At 36.7% G+C, this 24,747-nt stretch overlaps 1 protein-coding gene and 1 long non-coding RNA gene across 4 annotated transcripts in view; one reads left to right on the top strand and one right to left on the bottom strand.

Annotated features, from left to right (window-relative positions):
- The window catches only part of LOC102471142 (uncharacterized), a 48,636-nt gene extending 38,568 nt beyond the window's left edge, over positions 1-10,068 (bottom strand). Inside the window, exons 1-2 of the long non-coding RNA XR_001369696.1 lie at positions 9,998-10,068; positions 2,929-3,049 (exon numbers count right to left, since the gene is read on the bottom strand). This is a non-coding gene — a long non-coding RNA (uncharacterized LOC102471142). The remainder of the gene's footprint in view (positions 1-2,928; positions 3,050-9,997) is intronic.
- The window catches only part of ANGPT1 (angiopoietin 1), a 277,865-nt gene that overhangs the window by 101,203 nt on the left and 151,915 nt on the right, over positions 1-24,747 (top strand). The window lies entirely within an intron of this gene.

Raw genomic sequence — 24,747 nt, 5'->3', positions numbered from 1 at the left:
CTGTGAAAGTATCAGAACTGTCTAGTGCTAGCTCTAGAACAAGTGCTCTTTTATACCTCTGTATATCCTCACAGCCTATTTCAGTGATTAATATACGATAGTTACTTAAAAATATTTATCAAGTAAGTGAAAGAAATGAGTAATAAGTATGGTGTTTATCAGGACTAACGTCTTCTCATATTTAAGCATCCTTAGGACCTACTCTGCTCTTCCTCTGTTATTTTTCTTTTGCCATAAATTAGGCTGTAAATTGACCTGAGATATAATATTACTGTTATGAGCCAGTGTGCACTTAACACAGAAGATGCCCAACAGGAAACATCCTTGAGACTGGTATACTAGGTCACAAAAATGCATATATTCAACCCAAACACTAACTTGCTCTTTGAAAATCAATGTAGTGTGGAGGCATTGGATCTTCAGAAAATAAGGGTGTTTAGTGTTTATGTAGTCTCATGTTTCAGCCAGTGGTGTTAATGTAGCTTCATTCTTTAGCCAATGAAACAATTTGCTTCTTATCATCCCAGTTAATTACTCAATGTCTGACTGGATCTTTTCATCATTATTTTAACTTTTGGAGGTAGAGAACATGGAGGAGAAATAAAGTTAGAACACATTATTTGAATATTATTTTATTTAATGTAATTATTAAGGCAAAACAGTGACATCACATTTCCTAGATAGTGTAGTTTTGAGTACCAATTGTAGATTCCTTTTATAATATTTTTTATATCTTTCCTCACTCATTTTTAGATAAATTGAAACATAAAATGATCAGTAAAAGACATATAAAACATGATATATTTTATATTTGTGAAATATATATATATATATACACACACATGCAAATATATGTTATATATTATAGTATACATGTGCGTACAAATCTGAATTCCACAATACATTTTAGCTTATCATTTTAAGTGAATATAGAATAATCCTGCATCAAAGGGCTGTGGAACTTAATGGAGGTTTTATGTGAAGTTCAACTATCTTACCCTTTGGCTAACGACTATCAATCAACCCACTCATTGCCCTCGATTATGTATTATTCTTTTGAGGATTTCGTAGCAGGTTGCTTCAGATCTTTAGTGCATTATCTCATCTCTCTAATCTACTCAACAGTGTCCAAGGCTACCAAAATGAAATGACTGTTCCAACCTATAGAAATGGCCAAGATTGTTACAGTGGTTCTTTTTTTTTTTTAAGAATTATTTTATTTTAACTTTATTTATTATTATTATTGTTTTCCAGTTTGATCAGAGAGAGAGCGAGGAAGTGAGAAAGTAAGCCACCAGGTCCGAGACTTGAACCATGGTCGGCCATGTGGGAATCCAGCGCCTTTAACCACCATGCCACTTGCCAGCCCCATTACAGTGGTTCTTTGACTAATTCTTTCATTTTAGTGATACTATGTGAGTATATTTTAGAAAAAGAAAATCAAAGGGAAGAGAAAACGTATCTGCATATTAAACTATTTAAAACATAATTAATGAGAAGAAAAAGAAAGGGACACCCAACAGTTGCATAGTGGTTAGGGGTGCTGGACTCCCATATGGTTGACCACGGTTCGAGTCCTGGACCTGGCAGTTTGCTTTCTCACTCTCCCTCTCTCTTTTTCTGTCTCTTATTCTGTCTGTCTCTGGTCCATTTTTTTTTAATTAAATAGAATAATTCTTAAAAAAAAAAAAGGAAAGAGATACATATTCCACATTTACCTTAGTGACAGATAATCAGTTAATATTAATATTAATTGTTTAGCCAGAATAAACTGATAGGTGGTACAACTGATAGATGAGTATAAACCACAGAGCTTTAAAATAATGACTGATTTTGGTATTTTCTCTCTGACTCCAGAAAAGGTAGTCTTTGGACTCAAAAGATTGCCAGTCAGGAAGTTACAAAACAGATTACAGGAGCATCAGAAGTACATTTTTAAAAGTAGCATTTTTTTTACAGAAGAATTAAAAGGTAGAAACTAGCATTTATATTAAAATGATTTAGTCTTACATGTGATTCCAGGACTGGGGTGCTGTGTTTACATAATTTTGAAGACAATCGACTATTTCTTAGAAAATGCTACTATATTTCTTTAAACAGTCTAGTTATTTTTTATTAAAGAATTATTTTATTGAATTTTATTTTATTTATGTATGTATTTATTTTTAATTTTTCCAGAGAGATCAGAGTAAGAAGGGAGGAGAGGGAGTGAGAAAGTAAGCCTCCAGGTCTGAGACTTGAATTGAGGTTGGTCATGTGGGAATCCAGTGCCCTTAACCACCATGCCACTTGCTGGCCCCAACATTCCAGTTATTTTAAAAAGCATTTCAAGTACAACATTTTAATACTGTTCTCTGCTTAGAAAACACTGACTGACAATAGGCACATGTGCTTCCATGCCCAAATCCTGAGGAAATTGAGAAAGGAGGTGGGGAAATTGAGGTATAACCTTGCCTTATTGGAGGAGAATACTTTCTCTCTTTTACACGTGTCCTCTCGAAATTAAAACAAAAAATGAAAAAGATTTTAAAAAACACTGATTAGACTCTGTGACCTTCTGTATTTTAAAGTTGGCAATTACTGATTTTCATTAGACTGTGAAGCTTGATGCCTACTGCTGAAAAACCCTTTCATTCATTTATTTATCTACTGTTTATTGAGGGTGTGCTTCATGCTAACCTAGGACTGCACTGCTCTAGGCATTTGGAACAGAGCTGGGAAGAAGCCAGACAAAATATCTTGTTTACATGGAGCATTGCCACAAAAATGTGCTATTAAATGCATCAACTTGTCGGAGGTACTCATGCAGCATGCTTTGGGGGATGGGGACTTAACTTATGGAATATACTTGTGTAAATCATTTGAAAGGAACTGATTCCCTCTTTCCCGATCTAACTTCCCACAAATGGGGACTTAATTAATGTCTACCTCAGAAAAGGTCTTGGAGCAGACTTGATAGGTGTTAACTAGATTGTTGACGTGTTTCGCACGTGCCATTCTCTTCCTGTGACATGCAGGTGACTCCATGATGCGTCTAGCAAAGGTGGGTCTGGAAAGAGAAAAGACCAACCTGCGTAATTCAATTTTTGAGCTAAACTATCCTCTGGTGAAAGGCAATCTCACCATGGAAGCACAGTTTCCTAAGCCTTTCTAACCCGTAAGCGTGGCAGTTGGCTCCTTAAACACTTAGTGAGATTGGTGTCTTGCAATGGTGGTGTTGCCGCAGTGATTGAACATGGCAACAACTCTTTCAAGTCATGTCGCTTTGCCAAGTGGGTTATCAGGGTACACTTCTTATGGTGGTGTAGAGAAAGGGTTTGGAACTGGAAGCCAGGACCATCCTCGGAGTCAGCAGTAAGCAGGAGTCTGGCTCTGCCTATAACCTGTGATCGGCTTTTGGTTCAGTCATACCTTCTTTGTACGCAGAGGCTCTTGAAAAGCCTTTGCTGTTTCATCTCTATGAGCTTATGAATCACCTATATTTAAAATGGTGCACCTTTTAATGGGAAACATTAAGAGTCCATCATAAACAATTTTGGGAAATGAGTGCATATATTTTATGGTGATTAATGTCCGAAGCAGCAAATAGTTTTTATGGGTACAATAACAATTGCAACCATTTGTTTTGATAACTTCTTTGCATGTTATTACATCCTTAAAATCAACTCCTGTTTTCAGAGAAAATTTTAAAAAATAGCTCTTTCTCTTTTTAACTTTTCTCCCTATTATAATATTTGTGGTACCCTCACAAACTTTGGAAAAGGCTGTTGCTGCTGCTAGAAAAGGTACAGGTTAGAAAGATCAGAGAACATGAAGAGATGCTCTGGAATAGGAGATGCAATGAGAACTTGGCCTATGAAGCCGTCTCCTTCTTCTATAAAAATGTTGGCCTCTAGTTACATCCACTGAGTGTAACATTAATTTATTGTATTTTGTCAAACATTTCAACTAATTTGATACAAACTGAAATGAACCTATCAATATTTTGGAAAACCAAGGAGATTTTGAAAAGTGATGGCTTAAATTTTTTTTTTTTTTGCTTGTTTTGAATCCATTTTTAATTGGTTTTACATTTTATCTGTTACTTCCTTATTTGGTCAAGTACCACAGCTTCTGAAACAGCTCCAAAAGAATCTTTCTCACGACTCTCCCAGAACAGCTAGGACTATGGGATACTGAAAATGTCCCCGTGTCTTCCCAAGCCCTATTTCTTCATAGAATACTTACTACTATTTTTCTTAATGTAAATTTTCTCTTCCCTCCTCTTTTTTCTGTCCCATCCCTGTAGAATCAGACTCAATAAACAGAATAAGAAACATTGTTTTGTATAATAATACGTAAATGTCTATTTTATTTTCTCTGGATTCTAAAAATAAATTTTCACAAAGCTAAGTACCACTCTGTCTAGAGCAGTTTTATGTCTTCTTTGAGACCAGAAAGTGCTTTATATTGCCCATCAATTGACATTGTATGCTTATAACTACTACAATAAACACAAAATCTTTAACTTTTTGATGGAATGGCATTTTCATACTTAGTAGGGAATTTACAATTAGTAAAGAATTTTAAAGCTGATAGATGATTTGCCTTTAAAGCTGATAGATGATAGATGAAGCGAGCAAATCTTCAAATCAAGTCATCATTCTTGCCTTAAAATTACAGAGCTTAAAAACAATGAAAAGCATGAGGTCCAACCTTGGGGTGAAAATGGTAGGGTACCACTGCAGGAGGCAGAGTCTGCAGGGGAGGCCTGAGTTTGGAGCCTAGTCCAACCTGAACAGGGTCGGAGCAGGGTCATATTTGTAATCACAGCTGAGAGGTCAAGGAGATCGCCAACAGTGAGATCCTGCCAAACCTCTCTCTCTTTCTCACTCGCTCCTCCTTCCACTCTCTCTGTCCATCTCATAAAGAAGTTAAATTTAAATTACATTTTCCAAATTTGCACGATAGGAAAATTTTAAACACATGCCCAAGTAAACCATAGAGCACACTGTACCTGTCACCTACTAACAAAAACTACCAAAATGAGCTGAATGTAGGCCTGTAAGTAGGCAGTCTAAAATTACTTACTTGGATAAACACTACCTTCTGTAGTGTTTATTTATTTTTTTCCTTTTCCACATGTCTTTTGATCAATTAACAATCATAAAACTTATAATCTTTAATAGAATCAAAGTCCTGACATAAAAAAAAAAATTAACTTTGTGAAAAGAATTTCTATTCCTTTGGGCACCTTGACTGTGGTTATTCAGGTAGCTGCACGCTTAAAATACATACAAATCCTTCAGAGATACTTAACACTTCAATCCCTCCTGTAATACTCTCAGAGGTATTGCCAGCCCCTGGGAACAAGCCAGTTTAGGAGAATTTATCTGCTCTATGATGAAGGATAAAGATTCAGCCAAACCCTAATAATCTGATAATAATTTGATTTAGTTTCACTTCAACTTTGCTATTTGGATCTTAGGGACTGAAGCCATCCATGCATGGACAAGTTGGTCTTTTAGGGCATTTGGTGGGTTTGTTGGATAAAATATTTTGGTGGAGAAAATATGACTGTGCTCATTGGATTTTTTCATAGTTGTCAAGGACCTAAATATGACCTTGATAGATCCTCAAAGCAAGAGTATGGGACTGGACTGGGAGATAAGGCAAATGAGAAAATGTTCCCACTATGGGTGGCTGGTTTGCTGATTTGCTGATTTTTAGATCTGACTAGTTCTTTTGACCATCTTCTCTCATTTCCCCAGACCTAACTTAAAGTTGGAAGAAGGCAGGGCTGCCCACCTTGTGACGTAGCTTCCACAATCTGGAAACTGTAAAAGAAATGATCCTTCAGAACCATTTTAATGACAAAGTTATATTCATGAAACACACCTGTTTTTTTTTTTTCTTTTTTTTTTTATTTTAGTTATCACAGACTTGTGACTTATATAAAGAAGGAAATAGACTTTTTTAAGGGTGAAAAAAAATCCTCATTTCAGCTGAAGAAAAGAGAAATGTTTGTACAGGTCAGAAACATCTGGCTTTGTTTTATTTGAGCCTAAAGGTTTCCAGTTGGCATCATTTTCATACTGCTCGCCATAGGCCTTTCAGGTGTCCCTGGCCTACTGTGGCATTTCCGGGAGGAGAAGGAGGTGAGAAACAAATAAATGCATGTGCATTTCCTCTACACAGATGCTTTTGTAGTATTCTCATGTTAAATTAAAAAAAAAAGAATCACGTGTTCCTTCTATAGGTAATTAGTATCATTATTGAAGAAGTTAAAAGCTAGTGATGAACTTCGTTTAATTGAGACTTTAAAGAGTCCTCTTAGGGACCAGCAGTTAGCGTAATGGGCTATGTCACTGGACTCCCACGTAGTCATCTGCAGTTCGCGTCCCGGACCCAGTGGCTTAAAACTCACGCCAGGTGCATGTGCGTGCGTGCCCAAGATCCCGAGAGGAGAATGGAGGAGGAGAAGGGATTGCGGCATGGCCATCTTCCCTGGTGGGTGATTTCTCGCTTTCTGTCTCTCTGTCTCTCTGTCTCTCTCTCTGTCTGTCTGGCGAGCACACACCCCCTATAGCAAAAACCTCTAAAAAAAAAAAAAAAAAAAAATGAGCCCTCTTAGATGCAGAAATTCTATAGCTCCCAAGCATGAGTATTGTCTTTCCTGCCCAAGTCCCTTCATCATTTTCCTTATCAGCATTTGTCTATTTCCTTTATTGACAGTCGCACACTATAGAATAAGAAAGAGGACTGCTGAATTGCCAGTCAACTGCCTCTGCCTGTTCTTACTTGATCTCATAAAAGATTTTTGGGAAATCAAACTGTAATAAAAACTGACTGTTCTTAGTCAGTGTGTGAAAAAAGGCTAGTTACAAGGAGCTAGTTTTAGGTGTGTTTGAATTAAACTTCCTTACACATCTCCATTATTTTCCATTTCTACAGATAACCATGATTTACTGTTATCATAATTTTTATTATTATCTTATAATCAAGAATCTGGTTGCAATGCCTACTGGTGTTTAAAGCAATACCTACAAGTGACAAATAGCAAAGATGGATGAGAAATAGTTCGCTCATGAGGATAAAAAGCAATACTGTAGATGGACAAATATCGGTCCTGAATTTCTCAGCATGTTTCATCCATCTCTGATCCCCTTGGAACGTTTCTAGGTAGAAAAGGGCCCTAACTCTAGTTGATATTGTCATTATCTATTCACTTTATCACTACATCAAGTATCAACAGGCTGTGAACTCTCTCTTTCAAATAGTAACGACCGAGACAAGTTTTCTCTGTACCACTCAGGCTCTGAAGTGCTTTGTATCCCAACAGCCAGTTTTCCTAACACTGTCACAGTATCCAGGTTTGTGGACTCATACTGGAGAACCAGAATAGCTGCTAAAGAATGAGAAGGAAAATGCCTTCGATAACACCCCTTTGAGATCAATTATCTCTAGTTTCTAACTTAGCATACAATGATTTAAAAAAATACATTCTAGCTTTTCTTGGCAACTCTAAAAGTTTTCCTACAACTGAGAACTGTGAATTCTGTATACCTTTGAATGATATACACTGCCAAAGTCAAGGTTAAATCTGTGTGGCATGTTTCAAAGGAACACAGACTTCATTACGCAGGGCCAGTTAGTATCAAGGTGGCTTAGAAAACTGGATCGTACATGGCTGCCTGTGCAGTTCCAGTCCTGGATCTGACAGCATGAAAAATACTCTGGACATGTGTGTACATGCCCCGAATCCAAAAAGTAGAAAGGGAGACAAGATTGAGGCATGGGAGTACTTCCTCATTTTCCCTCTCCCTCTGTCTCTCTATGGGGAGTACATATATCTTCTAGGAAATTAAATTATTATCATTATTATTATGTATATTTTAAATTTATTTCCGAATATATAGAAGTGACAACATATTTTTATTGTATATATTAAGAAATATCCTTAAAATATCCTTATTTATAGCTTAGGGTAAAGTGAAATATTATGAGAGAGCAGTATTTACATTTGTCATTTTTGTTGTGACTTCTATAAATCCATGCAAACTTGTGAAAATATTTACTATTACTTGTAACTGGCTATGGTGGGATATTTAACTGAATATGGTGAGAAATTATTCAGTAGTAGGAGATGAAACTTGTGAATTATGCATAGCCCAATGTCCTCCACTGGAAATTCTCAATAGAAATTTGGAAACACAGAAGGAAAGAACATAGAAATAGATGAAATCTCAGGGGTCACTGAGTCCAGGCCCACCTCCCAGCATAAGACCCCATCACTACATCCCTGGTAAATCAGGTGCTCAACAAAAGCGTGAGGGAAGAATGAACCATGTTCAGTTTGGCCATTTCCAGGAATTCCCTTCATGAAGCCACTTGAGCTAAATGAATAGTTTCAATATTTAGAGTGCTCTTTTCTTTATTACCTGATGACATTTATTACTGCAATATTTATTATTACTGATATCATTTATATACTCTCCACAAAGAGAGATCTCACTTGAAAGAAATAGCCAGACCACCATGCCAAACTTAAATAGTCTTGGGCTTTTTAAGGGGAAAAATTATCCATAAAAAACTCTAGAAAGAACCACCTTTTTTCCCCCAGTGGATTATTAATGTTCCACAGTACTTTCATATATCATTATCCTGTCCAAAGAATGGATGCAAAAATTCATGTGTATATATATTGTGTGTGTATAAACACACACACATATTTATATAGTTTTACTATAAGCATAGTAAAACTATTCTGAAGGTCAGAATGGTTTTGAGAATAAAATCATGCAAACTTATTCTGCACTTTAGGATAAGTGGCTAAAAGGCATTAGTGTTAAGCTGCTAATTCGAGATGGCTCCTATCGTATTACCTCCAGATAGCATACGTTTTCACAAGTGAGAAAGAGCAGGCGCTTTTTCATGTTATCTCTTAAACCTCTCCTCTTTCCCGCCCCTCCTCCTTATTCTTCTTTCCCTCCCCTCCTCCTTATTCTGACTGAGAACCCTGATAACTTTAAATCTGGAGTTACCATCAAGGCTATTTCAATAGATCACCATGCTGAACCTCCTGGCTTTCCATCTGAGTCTGAGACGGGGCTGGCTCTCTGCAGAAGAGCTCATTCATCATCCTTTGCCCCTGGCCTCTGGTCTCTGAGAGATGCCTAATTTCTTGCTTATATGTTCTAATAAGAGTCAACTGGGATTTGTTTACCCTAAATACTCTGATCAAAAGGAAAGAAGTAGGAATGAGAACTATCATGGTTCTCTTATTTTTAAAAAAATTATTTAATTTAATTTTATTTATTCATTCTTTTTTTTTTTTATTTGAATGGAGAGACAGAGAGAGAGAGGGGAAGTTTTGAGAAAGCAAGCCGCCAATACTGTGGAACATTAATAGTGGTCCAGTACTCGAGCTGTGGTCAACCATGTGGGAGTGTCCAGCACCTTAACCACCACGCAACTGCTGGTCCCTTAACTTTTTTAAAGATATTTTTGTCTTAGGACACATGCGGTTGCAAGAGAGAGAGAGAGAGACTGAGAGACAGACAGAGACAGTGAGAGGGAAAGTGAGAAATCACCCCCTCAGGAGGAGGACCATGCCACAAATACTTTCTCCTTCATTTTCCTCCTGGTATCTTCAGTACGCACACACATGTGCACTGCTTGATTTTTAAGCTACCAGGTCTGGGACTTGAACCATTGTCAACCATGTGGGAGTCCAGCGTTCAGCAACGTAACCACTATGCTGGTTTGCTGGCCCTGGCTCTTAACCTTAACAAACTTCAGTTTTCTCAAGTGGAAAATCACTACTAGATATTACCAAGGACCTGCTCTCCAGCTTTAACCCCTGGTTTTAGGAAAATATCACTATCTTTCACAGTTCATAGAACACCTGGAAACTGTGATAAGATCTACAAACCTGCATAAGGGTCAATCATTGCCCCAGGATGAACAATCCTCGCAAATCATCATAGAGTTAAAACATAAAATGTAGATTATTTACCAAGACACAAAGTGAATATGCATCAATAGCTGGGGTCCTCACATATTTTCACTTAAGATCCTGCTCTTGAGACCAGCAGATGTCATAATGGTTATGTCACTGGAATCCCACAGTTTGAGTTCTGGATTCTATGGCTTAAAACTCATGCCAGGCACTTGTGTACCTGTGTTCCAAATCCTGAGAGGAGAATGGAGGAGAAGGGACTGGGGCGTGGCCGTTCTCCCTTGGGAGTGATTTCTTGCTTTCTGTCTCTGTCTGTCTGGTAAGCGCATGTGCCCTATAGCAAAAATTTCTCTTAAAAAAAATATCATCCCGCTTTTGTTTCATTTCAGTGGGTGAAAGCAAAGTCAAGAGTGGATCCCTTCTCCGTCAATTGTAGGTAGTAGGTCAGGTTTTATCCCTCATTTAGGAAAACAAAACAAAACAAAATAAAACAAAAAAACTATATTTTACTTTCATACTTAAAAGATTTTAAAAATTTAAATGCACCAAGATATAATTAGCATACAATACAATTCACACTTTTTAAGAGTATTGTTTGTTGACTGCCAGCAAATGTATGTTGGTGCTTATCCACCATCACTATTCCAACATAGAGCACTTCTGCAGTCTGAAAAACACCCCCCAACTGACTTGGGTCAGTCCCCTTTGCATTCTAAATCCTGAGGAACCACTGATCTATAGCTCTCTTTAGGATTTGCCTTTTACAGAATGTTTACATTTATATTTAAAAAAATACTACAAGTAGGGACCAGCAGTTGGTGTAGTGGCTATGTTGATGGACTCCCGTGTAGTTGACCATGGTTCGAGTCCTGGGCCATGTGGCTTAAACTCATGCCAGGCACTTGTGTGTGTGCATACCCAAGATCCCGAGAGCAGAATGGAGAAGAAGGAAATGCAGCGTGGCCATCCCCCCAGAGGGTGATATCTCGCTTTCCGTCTTTTTATCTCTCTCTGTCTTTCTGGCGAGCATACACGCTCTATAGCAAAAACTTCTCAAAAAAAAAATACTACAAGTAAACATTGAGTTGTTGGAAAAGTCATGATGTATTTTTATATTTTTCTATGAAAAAGTGTGTCATGACTTTCCTGAAAATTCAATAGTTATAGGTTAAAATGATAAGAGTTCAGCGAACACGGATTGAAAAAAAATAAAAAAGTAATGGGATTTGTGTGAAAATGTTATTTTTCTACTTTCTGATTTATGAATGCTAGCTTTCTTTCTCTACACTGTATCCTTCTGAACATGTTTAAACATTCATTATTAACCATTTATTAGGTGCTACTCAATGAACAGTAAGACTGAAACTGTCACCATAATAAAAAAATACAATCTGGCTTAGAAATAGATAAAGAAATTAATGGAGCAAAATAAAGTGACCAGAAATAGATTAATGTATCTATAAGAGCTTAACATATGGCAAAGGTGGCATTTGAATTCAATGAGAAAAGTACTATTTTATTGTCTTACCAAGTGGACAGTTCTACAAAACCAAGCTTCCTTCTAGAAGTGAACAAACTACTTCATATCATATGTGAAATTAATTTCAGGCAAATTTTACATTTTAAGCATAAAAATATCACTAAAATATTAGAAAATAATTTGAGAAAAGAATGAGAGTAGAGATATATCCTTAAAAAGAAAAGAGGGAAGACCAGCAGTCCTACATAACAAACATAGATTTATTTACATGGCAATAGTGATTAAAAACAAAGTGAAAAATGAAGGTAGATGTTTGATAAAAGATAATCTTTCTTATATAAAAATTGCCTGCAAACTAATGAGAAAAAAACAAATGATAAAAGCATAGTTTCAGTAAATTTGTATCTGCAGGGCTGATAATTAAAAAGGAATTCATTCTTATTATTAGTCAAAAATGGAAACTATTATGATAAACTAGGACTCTGTCTTCTCTCAAATTGGCAAAGTTTTGAAGAGTAAATACCACTTTTTTTGAGCATCTGGAAAAGAGATCTAACATATTGGGGTGAGTGGAAATTACTTCCATCATTTTGAAACTTAGGAAACTGAGCATATTGGAAACTTAACGCTGACCTTCAAGTAGCCAAGAATATGCACTTGTTTATGATAGGAAAGCAGGACATAATTAATTGTGACTCAGGGGTTGGACCATTCGGTTCAGTTGGGAAGACTAAAAGTTCACACACCATTTTGGAAATCTATCCTAGTGAAGTAAAAGTACCAGGACTTACAGTTACATACAAGACTATTCTCAAAGGCATTTATTAATCATTAAGAGATAGAGACAAGCTGGAGTTTCTTTGAAGTGTAAAATAGTTGAAGACATTAAGGAGGAAAATGGAGAGGCATGGCACTTATAGGACAAAGAAATGGGTTATTATCTATTGAAGACAACACGCATAGTATTCTCAACTGAACTGGGGAGAAACATACATGTTGGAATATTCACTTTGCAAGCTAAGTGACATATGTGATTGAATACATAAAAGAAATTGAAATAAAAAAATAGTTGAATACAATTTGAAATATGTAGCTATTGAAATGAATGAATTGTACTTACCATTTTACCCAGATGGAGATCCATTATTGCAAAAGCATATTGTGCAGTAGTATGTATGCATGTGTGTATAATTATCTCACTTTTGTAAAATAGTAGGTATATGTTTGGAAAGAAATCAATATATGCATATTTATATGTATGAACACAGTGAATGTTGTAGGATGTGAGGCTGTCCACTCAGAAAATCAGAGTGGAGGAGATTATTTCTAAAAAAGTACATATTTGGGTCATTATGTCTGTTATAATGAACACATATATATTCTGAAATTAATAAAAGAGACAAAGGGAAATAAGAAAGCTAAGCCAGACTTTTGGATTACCTGAGACAGAGACAACTGGCTCCCCCATTCCTGGGGACCAACCCCACTTTGTGATGGGAGCCAATGGTGTGACAATGAACCACATCTTGGGACAGGATCGCAGACTTGAACAACTACATTTGTGAGGTAAAACCATAACTATCATGCTGCCGGCTGGCTCTGGACATTCAGCCTTGAAAAATATTAGTAATCATTGCAAATATTATTAGACGTTGCTATTCGGAGTCAAGAGGGCTTTTTGTTCTACCCACTGTTTGAGTGGAGGGAGTAAATAGCAGAGGCAGTTGAGCATGGATTCTGGATCCAGACTCCCTAGATGTAGAACCTAGCCTGGCCTCTTGTCTCTTGCTGGATCTGTGATTTTGAGCAAGTTATAAATCTGCCTGTGACTTAGTTGTTCCCTCTACAAAATGGATGTAAGAATAGTGCCTACCTCAGAGGGTTGTTCTAAGAGTTACCTGAGTTATTCTTTGTAAAACATTTGAAACTCTGCCAGCCAAATTAAAAATGCTATTTATCAAGTAAATGAATAAAAGCCTTGTATTTTCTGACCATTCAGTTCTGCTTTCTGAGCAATTCTTCGGGGCTTCATTCTGGATCCTATTTGAAACTACAGATTCTCTGATGATTTAATCCCGCTTAAGACTTTGGTTACCACCCCACTGACAACAGTATCAGCCATCTCACAAAGTTTAGGAAGCAGCACCTTCTATCACCCATGCCAACATCTTACACTTGGCCCATGACACACTTCGGACCCACGATTTTGAATCAAAGTGAACTAAAGGGTCCATCCTCTGAGTCACAATAAATTATATCCTGCTTTCCTATCATGAACAAGTGCATATTCTTGGCTACTTGAAGGTCAGCGTTAGTTTCCAGTATGCTCCGTTTCCTAAGTCTCAATGCTATACTGGCAAGCCCTTTCTAATAATCACACATGTCTTAAAAAGGTGGGTTGACAGTGGAAATAAGTGTTCTGAGCATGCTATTCAAAAAAGGGAACTCTTGAAATTATTGAAGAGGAAATGATGTGTTAGAAATGATTATGGGGAATTTACCTTATGGGGGTGTGTGTCCCATTAATCGTAAAGGTTTTTGAGTTTAGCTGTAAAGCTATTGAAATTTATTATTTGGCACACGTTTTGAAAAGGAAGTAGGAACCAGGAGGTGCTGAATTTTTGTGTGAGTTCTCAAAGCACTTGCTGTAACATGGCTTTTGTTTTATTTATTTATTTATTTGGAAACAAACCATATGTGTCAATATTTTTGGCATTAAAGAATGTACAGTGGAATGTTATAGTACCCTTGGTACATTGCCTGCATCCAGTTTATTTTGAGAGGAAGAGAGAGCCATAACCATTTCTATAATTCTCTTGCTTGAATTTGCTCTGTGCAATATGCATGTGTGTATTTCTAATTATATTTTAAATGTTTCTGAAAAGCTAGAAACCCACTCTTTTGCACAGAGGTTTACTTTGGCAGTGTGTAATTGTTTTTATTATATGTTATCCTCTGTTTGGCCTTACTGTAAGCTAGACCAGACAAAAGATGTTCAGAAAAATTAAGCCAACTCTCAAATCTGGAGATGTGATGTGTCCCCAGTGGAGGATTTGCAATGGAACTAACAGAGACTAAAGATTCTCTTTAATTTGCTATCCTGTCAAAGTTCTGTCACATCCATTAAGAAATGTAATTGCTTTACTTATCAAATTTATTCCTTTAACTGCCTGCAGAACATCCTTCTATTTAATTCCCAGGCTGACCTGACTTTGGATCACTGAACTTCAATATACTATGCATGACAGACCTAATTGTAATTCAAAGAAAATCAAGGATGGATACTGGACATTCAGAAACAGCAGACAGCCCTTGCCATGATCAGAACAAACCCATGAAGTTGGTAGAAGACATGTTTTCCCCATTTTATACGATAGAGAAGTAAAAGCCTCTAAGTCACAGTGCTAGGTAGTGGCAAAGTCATGAACAGAACACACCTTTCTAGGCTCAGTTATTCTCTGTTTCATGCAACTATATTTTGTCCTGGAAAGTCATATTTATACTGGGTCATCGTGACTATGAAGGATGTGGAGTTGCAATAATGGATCCATTTGGCCCCTCTGAATCCCCCAAGATGCTCTTCACTGTGTGAATAAATGTATTCTCATTATGTATGCAGCACATCCATCTGCAAATAAAATAAACACAATATTTTAGCCTCCTCTGAACCAAAGTCTAAAATATCATTTGAAAATGCCCTGCTTGATAATACTTTAATATTTTATACCAAGGAAATTAAAGGAGTATCTTCTGGGGTTAATTTGATCCATACAAGGCAGAAAGAACTCTGGGTGGGCAACAGGAAAAAGAGAACACAGGAAATGTTCCACCCTCTCAGTCAGTCATTTCAGGTGTACCACTAACCTCTGCTGAGAGACAGAGGGTTCCTGTCTCAATCTCCATAGAGGTTCAACAGTGTGCTTTGAAAATTCTCCATTAAAGGAGGCTCATTCTGGAGACAATGTGACATATAGTTACATACCTACATAAAGTTAAATTGCATTAATAGTGATGTACAAGAATGGTCTAGTCAAGCAGCTTTGTTTATTCAGATGACAATGAATTGGAATGCTTTGAGAAGGATAGCTTAAAATATGTTTTTATTTGCAAAATGGAACGTGACTCTTTTCAGGTATATTGGACATTACATATAACATTTTCTTTCAGGAGTTTCTGTCAAAGTTGCTAAGGTCATTAAGGTCACCAGGCATTTTTCAAAATTATGATTTTCATGGAGTTGAAGTTGCTAGAAACTACGTTGTTAAAATACAAACTAATTTCTTGATAAAATATCTTCCATTAGTCATCTCTAGTTGAAATCCTTTGAGAAATAATTATATATCACTAATAATTGCTGCCTAGGGGACCAGCAGTTAGCATAATAGCTATGTCGCTGGACTCCCACATAGTCGACCGCAGTTCGTGTCCTGGACCGGGTGGCTTAAAACTCACGCCAGGCGCGTGTGCATGCGTGCCCAAGATCCCGAGAGGAAAATGGAGGAGAAAGGATTTTGGCCTGGCCATCCCCCCAGGGGGATGATTTCTCGCTTTCTGTCTCTCTGTCTCTGGCAAGTGCACTCGCCCTATAGTGGAAAAAAAAATGCTGCCTAAGTTATTCATACTATTAAATAATAGTTCAAAACCAAGAAATATTACATAGCAAATTCCCACAATGTCCTTTAAACATTGCAAATTTAGAAAGGAGATGTGATCCATCACTTTGTTCATTTATTTTAAAGTTAAAATTTTATTTTTCTAGGCAATAGTAAAAAATAAGAGAATTTTCATAATTTCTTATATAATACAAAATTTTAATCTTAAATTTAACCTATGTAGAGAGTATAGTATTCCTAGCAATCAGTTCTATAAATAGCACCCTCTGCCAAGATCTGAAAACTTATAATTTTTATAATTTTTTAATAATTTTTTTTCTGTTTTTACTAAATCAAAGGGTTTTTGATCAAAATTTAAATTTGTTAAAAATTGTAAATAATTGATTATCAATAACATTGCAATTACCCCAAATGTCATCAAGTATAAAATATCATTTCAGTTTAAGAATTATATGGTGATTAAATGTAAGTTTAAAAATATTAAAAAGATAAAATTTTAAAAGAACTGAAAGTAGCATTCAGAACATTGATGCCATGAGCATCCCTGGTATGTCACAAGAATAAATCTGCATGATATTAAAACAAACAAACAAAAAACACGAGAATGATCTGTTTGAAAGTTATGTTGCCCTAGGATTTTGCCATGTAGAAAGGAAGATGCTTACTAGCATAATGCACCCATAATGGGCTTAAACGAGAAGGAATCCATGTTAAGAAGTTAGCAACTCTTATGTCATTTCAATACAGCAGTCTCTGGAGACATATCCACCATTTCAAACACAAGTTACTTTGGATGTCTTTCTCTAAGGACCACTGACTCCCTAATCATACTGTCACATATTCAGTGGAAGATTTTTTTGTTCATTCATTTTTTTAAGTGTATTTTTTTATTTGTTCTATGAGACTGAGAAGAAGCAAGAGAGGGTTTTTTCAACATGGTCTTCATGCTGCGATCCATACTTAGCCTCATCCAGCTGGGTCAAAGGCATGCACATGTGGAACCAAGGTATTGAGAGAGGTCCCAGGACACAAACTGGGGGGAGAAGGGCTTCCCATGTGGATCTAGCTGTGTTACTGCTGTGCCACCATCTGGGCCCTCTCTGTTCATACTTAAGAGGAGGTTTGGATAAGCAATAAACTACTGATGGCCTTAACTATCTCATTCTGAAAATCTCATTTAAATATTAGAAAAATGGAGTATAATGAGGAGGGTTGTGGGAAATTTCTATCAGCTCCTGTAAAGCTTTCCAACTAAACAGTCTAATGCAAATATTACCTGTGCTAGGAAAGTGCCTTTAGAGAGAATTCTGGCTATCTTTTCCAAGTCTGTAGCCTTCTAATCCATCCTGTATAAAATTCAGGAGTTTCCTCTGATAAATCTACTGCTAGAATTTCTCTCGAAGTTTTGATGTCAAAATGTCTCTCTTAGGTATTTCTTCAGGCTGAAAAGTTTTCAAAATGTCTGTGGAGCTTAAAGATATGAGTTAATAAGTGCTACTTCTGTAGAAACTGAGTAATTCAGGTAGAGGCAGGTAGGATAATAGCATCTTCATCCTCTATACCAATGGGACCTGATGTATGACTTGCTACTCCTAAGGTTACTGCTATGATAAGCCTGGATTTGAGTGTAACAAGAAGGTGATCATAGATATCAATAAGCTCATTTATTGCTCTTCTTTGAAATGGCTGTATTTGCTCAGTTTGTACGGGGACTTCTGTTTTATCTGTGATCAACACACCAGCTCTCCCCAGCTTCTGTAATCTCAGTTATTTCTTTTTTGGGGATCTGTCTTGAATCACTGTGATCAACACACCAGCTCTCCCCAGCTTCTGCAATCTCAGTTATTTCTTTTTTGGAGATCTGTCTTGAATCACTCTTTTTTTGGCCAAGACCTTCACAACCAGTCTAATGCTCATTGAATACCTCTATAGGTGGCCAAATTTCCCCCCTACTGTATCTTCAGGTCCTATTTAGAATCTTAAGCTAAACTATATAATTACATGGATCACTGAAATCAAAGCCACTTCTGTAACTAACTGCTATAAATAATAGTCTTATATTGGATCTTCAGAAAAGTCATGATACATTTTTGTGTAGAAAAACATTAAAAAATATGTCATGACTTTTCCAATGACCCAATAATTTCCCCCCATGTATTGGTGCCTGATAAACTATCCCCAAGTGATAGGGCTTAAAATGAATTATTGTTATCTCTCATAATTCTTGAGGTTGACAGGGCTCAGCTAGAAGATTCTTATTTGGGCTTCTCATATTCAGTTGCAATTAGATGGCAGATGGGGCTAGACTAGTTGAATGGGTCAGACATCCAAGAGGGCCTTCTCAAGTGACTGGCTGTTGACACTTGCTGTGGGCTGAGGACTCACCTAGGTCTAATGACAATAGAAACTGCATGTGGCTCTCCCCATGACTGTTTTCCCAGTGTCCAAAGAATGAACATTTCAAGATATCCAGACAGAGCTACAAGGCTTCTTAAGAACAGTTTTGAAAGTCCCACAATGTTGCTTTTGCCTCTTTGCATTGATAAAGGCAAGCCAAAAGGCCATTCCAGATTAAAAGAGAAAGGAAATAGACTCTAGTTCGTGACATGAGGAGAAGCAAGCAATTAAAGAGAATGAAAGGATTTATGGTGACTACCTCTGAATATCTGTCACACACTCACCACATATCTTTTTACCCCAGAATTATAACTCTTTGGAATGATAGGTCTAGACCAGCAATTCTGAAATTTTAACATCTTAGAACCCTTTCTCATTGTTGAGAACTATGAAGACCATTTTGTCTGTATGTGTCCTAGTAATACTGTAATAGAAATTAAAATGGAGATAATTTAAACTATTTGTTAATTCATTAAAAAAAGACAGTAAACCTGCATGCTAACATGAATAAAATATTTTATTTAAAAATATATTTTCTAAAATACAATCTTTATGGGAAGACTGGCATTGTTTTACATTATTTTTGAAAATCTTTTTAATTAAAGACATCTGAATTTCCATGTCTCCTTCTGCGATAAAGTATTGCAATATGTTGCTTTGGTTGAAGTATATGAAGAAACTGCAGCCTTACAGAGATAATACTAGAAAAGGGAGGAATATTTTAAGAGCCTGTTCAGATAATTCTGAACATTCTTCTTTGAAAATACACTAAAACATAAGGTAGTTTATTTCATGTTCATTGAAATAGAGACTGTGAATTTATATTAGAAAATCTTGTGCTGTGTTTTGTTAGAATCCATTGGTTTGTCTTATATATAGAATAGATTTTTTATCAGTGTATGACTTTGTGACATTAGTCATTAGTCCATTGGAAGATATTAGTTCATAGAGCTAAACAGATCTTCCCGTTATGATATAATTCATTATACAATACCAAAATTACTTTTATTAATATTTATACCTAAAGTCTTTTTGTTTGTGTTTTATGACTTACTAGAGGGCAAGGGTGCTTTCTGGGGAGAGACAGAAGGAGAGAGCAAAAGTAAGAAAGTACCCTGCAAGGGAAATATTCACACCACAGTTCTTTCTCTTCTATTTCTCTTTTTGTGATTTTAGGCATGCACACACATACACCTGACATGTTTTCAAGCTGTGGGTCCTGAATTTGAACCACACAGTCCAGTTGGCTCTGTGGAATCCAGCTACCTTCACCACCATGCCACCAGCTGTCTTTAAATGTCTAGAAAGTATTTCATTTACAGTGGTGAAACAGTTTTCAGTATTTAAATTTTTTTTCTTTAAATGTGATTAATTTTGTTATTCACAATTAATATTTCCGTGGCTTTACTGAAAAAGTAAACAAACTTCATTGGTTTTGGAGAAAGTGTTGTGATTAATTTTGTTATTCACAATTAATATTGCAGTGGCTTTACTGAAAAAGTGAACAAACTTCATTGGTTTTGGAGAAAGTGCTGCCAAACATTAAAAATATGAAAAGCCATAGCTGTTTGTCAGTAATTCATCTACATAAAATTTGTGCTCCCTGAAAAGGGAAGCAGATTTAGCCTGAAAAAGAATCACACAATTTTATGAGTGATTTTCCTTTAGACAACCCTTGTTTTTAAGTATGCTGCCTAAGTGCTTTATGTGTGTTTCCATTTATTCAACAGAATATTAAAAAATGTGTATTCAAGAGTCAAGATTTAATAAAACTGATTTTTACTGCTTCATTGAGTGCATTCTTAAGGAAAGCTGACTTTTTTTAACTGCAAGTTTGTGGTGGCGAGAAATGCCATGATGACTGAAATTGGTTGGTCAGCAATGCCTGGATTGTTGCAAAGCAATAGCAGTTTCTTCCACCATTGTTTTTGCACAATAAGGCAGATCTCAGCCCAATACAAAAGGCAAATAACATCTTAATATTATTATAAATATAGTTTTTACCTTGTAGACCACTAAACTTGTCTCAAGACCCTAGGTTCCCTGCAGGCCATACATGGAGAACCACTGATCTCTTCTGAAGTAGCCATATCCTTGTGCATAAAATACAAACTGCCTCATAGTGATCCGAGGGCAGCCACATCAAAAACTCTTGGTGGTTCACCGTGGTTAGATAGAAAGATATCCAGAGTTCAATTCTCATGAACAGTGATGGGTTCCTGTATAGAGTGGAATTAATCCCAGATATTTCCAACTGACATGAACAGATGTGAGAAGGTGAATATAATGGGGAGAAGTAAAGATGGTTTCTCAATAGGCACTCTTGCCTGCTGTAGAGAAATAGCTTCTATTATTATCTCTGTTAATACTTATATATACATTTGTACATTTATATGTAACCACTAATTGTCTGTTGTTCTTGTCATTATTCAAATTAAAATATACAGATACATGGGAAGAGTCATAAATTATATTTTAGCACAGAGAACAAGGTTCTGAACTAGGAATAAGGTATTTATTCCTACCTTGGCCATTCCTACTTGACTTTACACATATAATTCCACCTCTAAGACTCATTATTTCCTTCCAAAAATTAGGGGTTTGGAAGAAATAATTTCCAAATACCTCCTAATTCTAAGTATATCGATAGCTGGCTGCACATACTTATAGGAGACCATTAGCATGTCTTTCTCAACTCTGCGTTTTGTCACGTCAGTTGGTAGCTTGACATCTGCCATGATGAGAGGATGTATAACATAGGAAATGGCAAAAATCTGAAAATTGGGGCATATATTTATGGAAGAGCCAATTTAACAGTTCAGCACTGGGTGTGTGTGTGTGTGTGTGTGTGTGTGTATTATTTTAAACTTTATAGCTGCTTTGATGTACTTATATTTGTCTATAAGTATACATGGGCATTCATATTTACCTATATATTTATATATGTGTCTATTTTTCCTATATGTATAATTTGTGTATATATATTATATACATATACAGGTATTTGTACAAACATATTATACAGATATTGATATAACTTTATAGCTGCTTTGATGTACTTATATTTGTCTATAAGTATACATGGGCATTCATATTTACCTATATATTTATATATGTGTCTATTTGCCTATATGTATATGTATAATTTATGTATATATATTATATACACATACAGGTATTTGTACAAACATATTATACATATATTTGATATAAATATATGTTCATGTGTATATGTGAGTATAGAAGATCCTTGCTCTGTGGAACACAGATGTAACTGGTGCCTTTCTACTGTGCCCAACTCATGGAGCATCACAGCAAATCTAAATCTACCTCGTGACAAGTATGGGATTTACTGGCACTTCAGTTTGATTTGAATGGGTTTTCCTTTTATCATGGGTAGCTTACCTAAACTTTTCGGTGGTTTTGTAATCTACTTTGTTTAGAAGATCCTTGCTCTGTGGAACACAGATGTAACTGGTGCCTTTCTACTGTGCCCAACTCATGGAGCATCACAGCAAATCTAAATCTACCTCGTGACAAGTATGGGATTTACTGGCACTTCAGTTTGATTTGAATGGGTTTTCCTTTTATCATGGGTAGCTTACCTAAACTTTTCGGTGGTTTTGTAATCTACTTTGTTGAAAGAAAGTTTTATCATGGGTAGCTTACCTAAACTTTTCTGCGGTTTTGTAATCTTTGTCGAAAGAAAGGAATAAAGAGGGAGGTGAAAGGTTTAAAAACTCTGTCAACTTTTTTCTCTTTATTTCTTCAGATTTATGACTTGTTGATAATATTTCTTTCATATTATGCCAGTTAAAAAATAAATTTCTTTATTCTGGGACCAGCAGGTAGCATAATGGTTATTACATCGCTGGATTCTCATATGACCGACCACAGTTCAAGTCTCAGACCCAGAGTCTTGAAACTCACGCTGGGTATGTGTGTGTGTGCCCAAAATCCTGAGAGGAGAATGGAAGAGAAGTGACTGTGGCTTGGCCATCCCCCCTGGGGAACGATTTATCACTTTCTGTCTCTGTCTCTCTCTGTCTCTCCGGCAAGCACATGTACCCTCTAAGAAAAATCTCTCTCTCTCTCAAAAAAAAATTAAGTACCTTTATTCTCATTGAATTAATAAGTGTACTGTGGTTTGGGCATTTCAGAATATGGAGAAAAAATAAATAATGAAGTTAGTAAATTAGAGTAAAAATTCTTGACATAAATCAAGCTCATTGATCTTACCAAAAAAATCCTAAATTTTTAACTTCTATGTCTATAAAAAGTTTTTTTGGCTACCTTGTTGTAAAAGAAGAACAGGAAAGAGAGTTAGGATAGGCAGAGATGCAGCCTTTATTTTAATTAACCAACACACCTTAGCTAGGTTTAAAAATTGATATCCTATAGTGAGTATGTTGGTTTTTGAGAAATACCTTCCCATCTCCTATTCCTGTCGCGCTCACTGTCTTAGCACCCAGTTGTCATAACATCCTAGTCTGACATGGAAAAATGCTCCAGTTTGCTTTTGGAAGTGTGATTCTATCTAGCTAGCAGGGACTCCTTTGAAAGATCCTTGACCCATTCTTGGGATGCTCTCAGTTTGCCAGAAGTAAGCAACAAAGAAGATGGGGTTTCACAAAGAGAGAATTCAGGAGACTTCATGAGTGTAATTCTTCTTCAGGACTGCCTTCACACTTCTGCCAAGACCCAGCAAGGCGCCTTCATGAGGGCACCTCGTCTTCTCTTTCAAAGATATCCAATTACTCAGGCTCTAAGCGACAGAGCAGGGGTTCAGCAAGCATGAAATGGTTCTTGGGAACCTCCAGAGAAACAAACATTGACAGGTAATGTCCCAGCTGCCTATCACTCTCCGGCAGGGTTGATCTCTGGGCAACTTCCCGGCGCACACAGTGTTGCTTTTAAGTCCTGCTGATTTGGATTCAAGTTTTTCCCCTTTTAGCATTTTGCCTGGAATTTCTGTTTGACTTGGAACTTCTCAACTACCAAATTAAGTGAAATGAGCATGATCAAAAAAAAAAAAGTTCATTGAAATTTACCACAGCCATTTGAAGGGACTTCCAATAAAACCAGAAGGAGAGCCAATGGCCATCTGCCCAGTGACATAAAACAAAAAGCTGCCCACTAGGAGATGAAATTAAAACACTACAGAAACTAGGAAGAGGAAGACTCCAACTTTGCTAATCTCCACTTATCTAAACTCCAGGCCTTCCCAAGAATTAGTGAAATCCATCTGGAAGAGTACTGGATATGTTCTCCAGGAGAAATGAACTTGTGTTTCTTTTGCTAATGACTAAGTGTTGAACACACACACACACACACACACACACACACACACAACCCCCCTAAAAACACCCATGAATAGTGGGTTTTTTCAAGGCTCTCAGTCCCACAAGGTCCCACAAGGTGGTCATTAAGTAAGTAAAATACAGTTTTCTGGGTTCTATGGCTCTGAGCACTTTATTTAAAGTTTATTTATTCCATGAGGTAGAGAGAAAGTGAAGATAGAGGAACAGTAATAGAGAGATGGCGCCCCCAAACAGTTTCAATGTCCGAGCTTTGGCCAGCCCTGCTGAGCACCTGTGATCTGATACACTCAGGAAAGCCTCTGGACACTAACCAGGAACCTTCTCACCTGGGACAGCCTTGCAGATCATTATACTTCAAACACCATGAAGAATCCCCATCTGGCCCTTCTGTTTCACTTGAATAGAAGAGATAGATATAATATGGGCTAGAAATATATTCCTCTCAGAATTCTAGTATGCACATTTTCAGAAACATACTTTTTTTTTGGACAAAGGGGAAGGGATTGACATGTTATCAGGTAGCTGGTAAATAAAATGATTTCCTTGGTTCAGCAATGGTAGCACAAGGGGCAGGACCCACATGTGCTATGTTAGAGCTCCATGGAGGTTCTGGGTTTGATTTCCAGACCGTGAACATGCAGGACCCAAGTGCCTGCCTGTAATTCTGGTTCACAGAGAGGTTGGGATGGGAGCTTGGCAATGTGGTGAGACCCTATCAGAGAATACTTATCTCTCTTTGTCTTATTTTTTTGTTTCCACCTCTCTACCGTTCTTTCTCATTAAAACATAATCATCTTAACAAAGGGAGCTGCAATACATAGAGGGTAAGCTCACTCACACTGGCTATGTCTCTGTCACCTATAAAATACAACCAATTGCCTTAATAAATGCAACAACGAAAACCAAACAGGTAAATCAAGGTTAGAAAAATAATAATCAGGTGGGGTGGTGGTTGAAGGCACTGGACTCCCACATGGCTGACTGCGGTTCAAGTCC

This window comes from Tupaia chinensis, unplaced genomic scaffold (genome assembly GCF_000334495.1).
Source record: "Tupaia chinensis unplaced genomic scaffold, TupChi_1.0 Scaffold145257_1, whole genome shotgun sequence".
Classification (NCBI taxonomy): Eukaryota; Metazoa; Chordata; class Mammalia; order Scandentia; family Tupaiidae; genus Tupaia; species Tupaia belangeri.
Note: the sequence above shows the minus strand (reverse complement) of the source record. Positions and strands in the feature narration are given on the sequence as shown.